General features: G+C 36.0%; 1 protein-coding gene across 1 annotated transcript in view; it reads left to right on the forward strand.

Annotated features, from left to right (window-relative positions):
• The first annotated feature begins 887 nt into the window (after positions 1 to 887).
• Positions 888 to 10,000, forward strand: part of LOC143037221 (uncharacterized) — a 262,402-nt gene continuing 253,289 nt past the window's right edge. Inside the window, exon 1 of the mRNA XM_076205342.1 lies at positions 888 to 943. The gene's annotated coding sequence lies outside the window, so the exon portion shown is untranslated. The remainder of the gene's footprint in view (positions 944 to 10,000) is intronic.

Below are 10,000 nucleotides of genomic sequence, written 5' to 3' on the forward strand. Positions count from 1 at the left end.
TTACATTTGCTTATGCTAAAAGAGCTAGATATTGTGGGAAGTGAACGAAAGCATGTGGAGTTCTGAAGCTACTACAATTAGGTGGGGGAGGAGAAGGCTGACTATAAGTAAGTACGGCAAGACCGGGCGGATAGACTTTACCCCCGCCAGGTGAGGTGAGCAAGAAAGGTGCAAGAGAGAACTGGGAATCGACTCACGAAAAAAAAGACAAATAAAAAATTCACTTGCTCGTTAACACACCGTATGCACCGCCTGTGCGTGTCGCCAAATCTGTTTAAAGTGACCAAGGGAACAACGGATACAAACAAACGAATCTAGCAGGTTCACAACTATCCTGTATCGTCATAAAATTTCAGAAACTTTCTTGTGTGATTTTCGAAATACTACAAAAACAGTGTCTGTGGACGGGAAAACTTCAAAACAACCGTTGACAACATCCTTAGCATCTCCCTTGGTCTGTCAGGTCGTTTCCACCTCTGCTACTTGTGATAGCAAAACTTTGGAAAAAAAATGCAATAGAAACTCCCAGCAGACCAGACTTGCTTCCCCGCAGAACTAGCTGGTGTCCAGACGCTTCGAAATACGGCAAAACGGCCGGAGCGAGAGGCCGCTGAAACCAAAGTGAATAAATCGAACTCTTGTACTGTCAAGGACCTTGGTGATCTCAGAACACCAATAAGACAGCGTTAAAAGCTTCTCAGTAGTAGCTACTGGAGAGCCAATCCATTAAGACACAGCAGTTAATCGACTCGGTTTAAAGGTAACAAGGTGACAGGAGAAAAAGGGAGTTTCACGGAGAGTTTAAAGACAAAAGAGGACGGGCTATCGAGGAGAATCTTCCAGAGTGCGTTGTGCTTGTTCATAATGCAAAACAATGAATAACTCCGCAACGTTCAGCATACTTAACCTACACAACTGACTTCTGTTTTCCTCGACTCTGCTGGTGAGTGTCCCATGTCACGTCATATCACAAACACACCATGTTGCTCGTATTTTTGTTTAGCGTTAAGAAGCGTATGAAGTGTCTTTGCAACACTACAAATATGCTTAGCTAACGTTAACAAGTAAATATAGTGCCTCTATAAGGCTACGGGTATGTTTAGCAAGCTCAAAATATAACTAGTGTTGCTGTTAAATTGTTTGTTAAACTTAAGGAGTGAGTTGTAGTGCTTAACATCAATATATTTCCAACATCAATGGCTATTATTTGATTTAAGTGTTATGTTTTTCTTTTGCCGCGAATAAATGTAATTTGTTTAATGCTATGGGTAACTGTTGAGGTATCTTACATCACAAATAACTGTCATGTGTGTATGATGCCTAGTTAAACATAACTGGGTTTTGTTTAACGCTAGGAAAATTATAGATTTTACTCAACATCGCCGTAGCTTTAGTTTTAAAACAGCGTCTCGAATAAACGTAGCTATTTGACTGAATTTACAAGCAGCTGAAAATGAATTGTCTAACATCATGAATAGCCAAGGATTGTCTAATGTATTGAAACCCCTAAATTTTGGAAATTTTCCATATGAGGACTGAAAAGTTCTGAAATATAGAAATTTACTTATGTTCAAATATTCGTTCCGAATATAGATTTCCAATAAAGAGACGTATCTGTATTTCTCGCTGCTAGTGCCCATATTCTATTGAAAGTTGTTTAAAAGCATTTGAAATGTCACATGCATCTCGCACCATCCATACAAGATTACCAAGCAGGATCAAGCTTTCGTGGTGAGATCCAAAGCATGTATCAGCCCCCTGGAAAACTATTATGTTCTAATCAGATCTTATTGCTAAATCCAAACGATTTTACTCATTTGAGGAGTGGAATTCGTAACAAAAGGCTTGGCAGTTTCTCGATTCTAAGTTCTTGGCACTTTTTGGTTGTGCACGTCAATTGATTTCTGTATACTTGTCACCTTTTTTTTTTCCGACCTATTTTATGCCTCATGGATCTTTTTCCTTGCCGTGTATGTTTGTACTTTCGATTCTTAACCTCTATGGTTCTGTATCAGACACTATAGTTTTTTGTTATGACAAGCACCGGACGCTTTTATCTGATTAAAAGGGTGAAACTGGGCCTTGATTGGTCATGAGCATTTTCAAGAGGGGAACTGTTTCCACGTCCTTCATTTGCTTATGAAAGACTCGGACATTTGTCGCAAGTAAGTTCTTGTGGTGCGCTAGTGATAAATCAAATTCTTCAATATATTTAAAAAAAAAATGTCCAACTTGCTTCTACTTCTAAAGGACTTTGTCCTCAACCAACCCCATTTTATTAGGTTATCGACTGAATAAATTTTATACAGATAGTATTAAAGGGAACTGGATGACATTCCCATGAACCATAGTTACACTCATCTCCCCTAAAAAAAGAAAAGAAAAAATCAGTCTTCTACTATCTCGCATATCTACTGCCGATCTTAAATCTCTCTTTCACCACCTCATGTATATGATTTTTCTTCGACGTGATATTGTCCTCAAGAATATCAGCTCTGGTCATCGTCTTCGAAATGTTAAATAATTACAGCTGCCATCTGGTGATTTTGTTCTATCAACGGGAATTCAATCACGTTTACGGGTTAACCTTTGCCCCAAGGTGTAGTCAGTGTGTGTGTGTGGGGGGGGGGGATCAGGATTGTATGAGTAGTCCTCGCCGGCACCGAAGTGATCCGGGGTGGTAAATTCATCAAACGAGTAGTGGGGTAGCGGGGTCAGGAGGGTGAAGATTTTTAACCAAACAACTTACAGCTAGACCTGAGATTATGTCCGGGGATCATTGACTTTTGGAGATATTCAATTTCGGACATTCTTCTATTAAGGCGGATTCAATAATTTTTCTCCTGAAGCTACAGTTGGACTTAGTAACTTGATCTTGTCCCTGTCAAGACTATGGTTTTTGTTGCTGACATGTTGAAACACATCGGAATTTTCATGGGTATATCTAAAAGATCCTTTGTGCTCAGTTAATCGGGTGTTAAGGTTCCTGCCGGTTTGGCCAAGGTACAATAAATCACAATCTCTACATGGTAGACTATAAACTCCTGGAGCCTCAACACCCCTTAACCTTTGGTGGAAATTACCAATTTGTTTATCTACAGTATTAGGATAATCATAAGCAATTGTGAGGCGGTTGCTGGGGATTAAATCAAAAGAAAGATTGGTGGAGTTACAATAGGAGATTTTAAAAACGTCTTTCAAACAGGATTGTGTCGTGGAACCAGGACGGGAATGCCAACTTTAAAGTTGCCTTATGATAAGGTCAATCTATGGTCCAAGAATCAAGGACTACAGATCCTAAAGGCTCTCAGAAAAAGGCCGGACTTGGTCAGGTTGATTACTGAAAAAGCGAAAGTAACTACCCCAATGAGTAGGTGAAAATAAATCTCCATCAATCCTTCTAATTAAAATAATAAAGGGATCAGTTTACCTTATTTCCATTCAGTTCTGAATTTAGTGTATATACAGTATATATATATATATATATATATATATATATATATATATATATATTCATATATACATATGTGTATATATATATATATATATATATATATATATATATACATTAATATATATATACATACCTACACACACACACACACACATATATACATATATATATATATATACACACACACACACACACACACACACATGTATATATATATATATATATATATATATATATATATATATGTATGTATGTATGTATGTATGTATGTATGTATGTATGTATGTATATATTATCAATCACATACATATTCCTATATATACCAAGAGCCTTTTCCTCCTTATAAGGGAGACAGTCAAGGTCAAAGGCACGTGCTTACTCCCTCCAATTCTACTCCCATCCACCACCCATCACCTCTCCCTCTCACTTTGTTCCTCATTGATTGGTCATCCCTTGTTTACCTCCGTTGTTGATATTGTTTACTACTCCGTCTATTGTTCCCTTCTATGGTTTCCTTTCACTTTCAACTTTCTTTTCATCGCTGTCTTTATGTATGTTAGTCATTCACAATATTTTTTGTAGAAAGACACTTTACCTCTGATCTTCTGAATTAGTCAGCTTCTTTTGCTCCATATAAGATAGGGGGAATTAAATTGAACTTGAATTTTCGTGATTTTTTTTCACTAATTCTCTACAACGTTTTTGTCTTAGGAACACCAGAGGACTCCAACCTGGGATCCCCAATCCACTCACTAAGACACTTTTGCTCCGACGTCACTACCTAATTCATCCAATAACACTGGCCTGCGGTTATTATTTTTTTTTTTTCAAGGTCGAAGGTTTTTCAAGTGATTTATAGGTTTTTTGGTGCGCTGAATCCAAAAATCCGTTTCCTTGGATCAGGTCTAGTTTTTGAGATATGAGAAGTGCGACTTTTGGGCCTTGTATAGTACTAAGTATAAGGAAAACGAAGCTGCAGGTATAGCCTATTCTTATTCTTTTTTTTTTTTGCATAAAAATTATACTGTAGCACCCCGAAACTGATACTGAAACCTAATGATGTTTTTGCTTACTTTCAGGAAACTGAAACCGAAACTAAAACTGAAACTGCATTGACTACATTGACAAACTGCATTGACAACACTGAAACTGAAAATGGTTTAGAAAAGTGTGATCTCCAATCAATGTGACTGATTTTATAAGAATCTGTGGTTTTTACAAGAATCTGTGCTTCTTGTGTTTCTATTTTGGACACGTATCTTAGATTGACAGAAAATGGAACGCAAATGCATAAATCATCCTGATAGGTTCTGCTACATATGTGGTAATGTGATTCTTCCTCGTCGACTAGCAAATATAACTGATTTTGTGAAGAAGGCATATCATGCTTACTTTGGAGTTAAGCTTGGGGACCAGGACAAGCCATTTGCACCCCATGTTAGCTGCAAAACATGTGTCGAGAACTTGCGTGCTTGGAGAAGTAAAAAAAGGAAGAGTATGCCATTCGCTGTTCCAATGGTTTGGAGAGAGGGTAAAGATCATGTGTCAGACTGCTATTTCTGCATGACTAATCTTAAAGGAGTCAACCGCAAGAACAAGCATTGTATTCAGTATCCTAATGTTCCGTCTGCCATACGACTAGTCCCTCATGGTCCAGGCCTGCCCGTTCCCGAGCCAGATGTTGCAATGGAATCTAGCTCTGAATCGGAATCTGATAACGCACTAGACAGGGAAGAGGGTGGAGAATACATGCCAGAAGAGAATGACCTGCCAGTGCCTCTAACACAAGCAGATCTCAATGACCTGACACGGGATCTAAACCTATCAAAGGAATCAGCACAGCTTCTGGGTTCTCGTCTTCGTGAGAAATATTTGCTAGCACCTGAGACAACATTATTTTGGTACCGAGAGCGTGAAAGAGAATTTAGACAGTTCTTCACAACCCAGAGGGACTCGTCATTAGTTTACTGCAACAACATTGCTGGTTTGATTCAATCAATGGGGCTGGACTATGTTGCTACTGAAGGGAATAAATAGCACTAAATGGCGTTTTTAATTAATTTTTACCGCCTCGTATCTCAAAAACGTGACCTGATTGAACAAAATGAGTGTAATTTTTAGATTCTGCATAGCAAATTGCCCTAGAATCAGTTATCAGATGCTTTACCTTTGAAACTTCGCAGGCCAGTGTAATCTTTACTTTTACAAATAAGTGCCTAACCCAAGGGTGTGACTTTTCTCCCCTGGACCAATGTTTTTGTTTCTCCTCCACCCTTCTCCAATCAGAAAGACTGTTACAACGTCTGAAGCAGTACTTTTTACACAAGCAATCTCGATATCAAAGGCACAAATGGCTTATTTTACATATCGTCACCTTAGCATTGAAATTTTTACCCTAGAGATTGTTTATAAACTTTAGATGGTGAGCGAGGTTATGCAACTCCTTCGCTGCTTATGTTTTATTAACATCCAACACATAAAATACAATGCTCACCACCTACCCCTCTGTCTACCTTACTATTCTACCTTTATCTACCAGCCTTTTACAGGGCTTGTTAAATTTATAACAAGCAAAATATTTAATCTATTTCTGCACATACTGGCAAAAATGGATGGTATCATCAAAACATGTCCCACATCTAACAAAGAAATAAGTAACCCTTCCAAAATGCATAAATGTCAGTAGCATAAAAAAGAAAACAAATCAAGCGGAAATATGCTGAATAGCATAAATGTCAGAAACAACAAAAAGGCATAAAACAAGATAATTGTCAAAATAGATTTGCAAAACTCACTACTTTGATTAAGAACAGCAACATTAAATTTCAATGGAGAATGTTTTCATCTTTTCAAAGATGTTGAGATAGGCAATATATTATGAAAGTTGTATACACAGCATTGTAGAGCGTCTCTTGCTTAATTTCAACTTTTGTTTCTCACACACTTATTTCACTTTTTGTCTAGGACACACACTGCATAAGAGTTTTTAAAGCTTCACAAAAGAAAATAGTTTAATAATTATTGGTATTGTCCTTGTGTATTGGCCAGGGTCCAAGTCTTCATGACTGACTAAGGCTTCAGGTCTAACTTAAGCTTCAGTTAGTATCTCTGCTTGAAACCAAGGTTCCAGTTCAGTCTTCCACCAAAATCAAGCACCACACATTTCAACAATATGAATACTATCTGTAAAATATATCAAGATTAATATTCAATTCCCGTATGATATCATTAACATATTCCCTGTACTCTTCTGGTTTTAGAGTTTCTTTAAAACTAATACACCGAGTGTCACATGTATCCTCCTCATCAAATTGTATCCTAACCTTCTTTTTATCATCTAAGTGATTGATTGATACATCCCTAGTTTCTAAGTGTAAGATCTTATATTTATTTCCACCTGCAAAATCAATTACCCTATATGGACCCGAGTACCTTGATGAAAGTTTATTAAAGGGTGAATGTAGTTTGACCATGACTAAATCTCCTATTTTTGATTGTATTTCTTGTACTATTTTGTGCTGTTGATTTTTCATCTCTTGTGTATACTCTTGTATATGTTCCCTCCCTCTTTGGTGTATAATTTGAAATGTATTTATCCTATATGAGATATAATCATCTATATTATACACAGGTTTTTGCTCTGCAATCAAGATTTATATAGAAGACTTTTGTCCTCCCCAAAATAATAAGATGAGGTGTTTCACCTGTTGCTATGTTATTTTTTTCTTAGAGTACATTTAAGACAAGAAATCCAAGTATCACAAATTATACTATGAGGACTTATCATGCCTCTAAGACATGTTGTAATTTTCTTATTTAACCTCTCTACAACTCCATTGCTCTGAGGATGATTTACTAAAATATTGATCTTCTGTATCTTAAATAACTTACACAATTCTTCCAAGATTTTGTTATTAAATTCAGTTCCATTAACTGGGACTAAGCTCTTAAGTGTAGTGAAATTACAGATTATCTAATCATAAATTACTGAAGCAGTTGTTTCCGTTTCCTTATTTGGAATGGGTTGTAAAATACAAAATCATGAAAAATAATCAATGGCAATAAAATACATATCTATATCCATTCTCAGGCATAGGTAACTCCAATCTATGTGAACTCTTTCCCAAGGTTACTGCGGAATGGGATATGATAACATAAGAGCATGTTTTAGTGTATTTAATTTCATCTTAGCACATTTCAAACAATTTTCTATATAATCATATATATCTTTCTTCATATCTGGCCAAAAGTATTTTAATTGTGCTTGTCTATAAGTTTTATCCTTTCATGGATGTGAACTATAATCACTATCATAAAGTAACTTCAATACCTCTTGTACAAGAGTTTGTGGTATTACCAACTGATTCACTGGTCCTCTAGAAATATCTTTCCACTTCCAACTGTTTTTCTATACAAAAGTCAATTAGTCAAATGAAATTCCTCTATCTTATACCGTTTTGGTAGTTTTGGAGGATTTCCTCTTGGGTTCATCAAATACTGGGCTAATGAGTCATATGTCTTATTATCCCTCTGTTCCATTATTACCTTTTCCTCACCTAAAGTTACTAACTCATCTATACTACAAACAAAATTTATCAATCCTGTCATTGGTTGGCTAATGTTTCTAGAAAGTGCATCTGCTGCAACTTTCTTCCTACCCGAAATATATTCAAAGCTAGCCTCATAGCACTGAAGTATAGCAAACCACCTTGCTAGTCTCCCCCTAAAATCCTTATGCTTAAATAAGTTCTGAATAGCTGTATAATCTATCCTCACTCTGAGTGGATAACCCAGTATCATATCTCTAAAAAATTCTAATGAATACATCACTGCTAAAGTTTCTCTTTCAGTTATAGAGTAGTTTCTCTCTCAGCTATTACAAAATCTAGATTTATAAGCTATTGCTTTCAAAGTTCCATTTCTCTCTTGCATCAGTATGCTTCCTAACCCTATGTCATATGCATCAGTACAAAGAATGAACTCTTTATCATAGTCTGGAAATATTAAAACTGGAGAGCTCGTAATTTTATCTTTCAATTTGTCAAAAGCTTACTGTTGTGAAGGTCTCCACATGAACTTTGAGTCTTTTCTCAACAGAGAACTTAATGGATTAACTATGTCTGCATATCCTTGGAAAAAATTCTTATAATATCTTGTCAATCCCAAGAAACTTCTAAATTTCTCTAAATTGTTTGGAACTGGAAAATTATTTACTGCTTCAACCTTTGAATTTACTGTACTAAGTTCATGTCTGTCTATCTTATGTCCCAAATAAATAACACTGTCATGTAAAAAGAAAAAAAATCTTAAGTTTCACTTCAATCCTGCTTCAACTAGTCTTGAGAATATCAAATCTAATTTCTTAAAGTGCTCAGCCGCTGTTTGGGAAACTATTAAAATATCATCTAGAAATACACTGGCATTGTTTCCTAACAACACATCTAGAACTCTATTCATTAATCCAATGTAAGTTAATTGACTATTACATAACCCAAATGGCATTTGTTTGAGCTCATAGTGTCCCATTGGAGTAGAAAATGCTGTGAACTCTCTTGAGTCTTCATGCAACTCTATTTGCCAAAAAGCAGATTTGATATCTACGAGTATAGTGCTAAAATACCTATTCACAGTTCCCAAACTTTTAAGAATATCCCCTATCCCTGGTAATGGTAATCTGTCACGCATGGTATGCTTATTCAATTCCCTATAATCAATAACTGGACGCATTTACTTTCTGTTGGCCTCGTTATCTAAAATATAAATGTTATCTTTCCTATTTCTAGGGATTCTTTGATCCCTGTCACTGGCTTTAAGTCTGGTTGATTTAAAAATAGGATTAATTGTGATTCCACTAAAATTCCTAAGTCAGCAGGACATATGAACATGTTCTCTTTTCTCATAGCTGCAAGTCCTATCAATAAATCTCTTGGGAAAACAGGCTCTTCTACAATTAGCGCTGGAATGTGCAAATGCTCATTTTTATATAAGATGACTTCTAATTCAACCTTACCTAATGTTTTGAACTGATTTCCAGTTACTCATTGCAATGAATAATTGATTGATTCCAATATTTTTACTCCTGATTTCAATTGGTTTAAAACTGTACTAGTTATAACATTACTACAGATCCTGTATAAATAAATATTTGAATAGGTTTATTAAACACTCTACCAGCAATGAGAAGTCATACAGAAGTCCTTCCAATTGTTATAGTCAGTTTACAAATATCTTTGATGTTGGATTTTCTTTCTCCTTCTAGCACTCCTATACCTAACACAATACTGTCTATGTGTATTTCTATGGGGGAGTTCTCTAGTACTGTTATATTCTGCGTCTGGGGTTTTTCCTCTTGTTTCGGGGTGCATACAAAAATTCTACATTCATGTGGTCTATGGCCTATCCTCTTATGATGCATGGAGAAAGATGTGTTTCTACAATGATATTCAATATGACCCTCGTATTTGCAATTTCTACAAATAGTTCCATAATAACAGTCATATGCTATATGCCCCCAAATATTACAACTGTAACATTCTATTCTAGCAT

This window comes from Oratosquilla oratoria, chromosome 22 (assembly GCF_046742065.1).
Source record: "Oratosquilla oratoria isolate Oo_2021 chromosome 22, ASM4674206v1, whole genome shotgun sequence".
NCBI classification, from domain to species: domain Eukaryota; kingdom Metazoa; phylum Arthropoda; class Malacostraca; order Stomatopoda; family Squillidae; genus Oratosquilla; species Oratosquilla oratoria.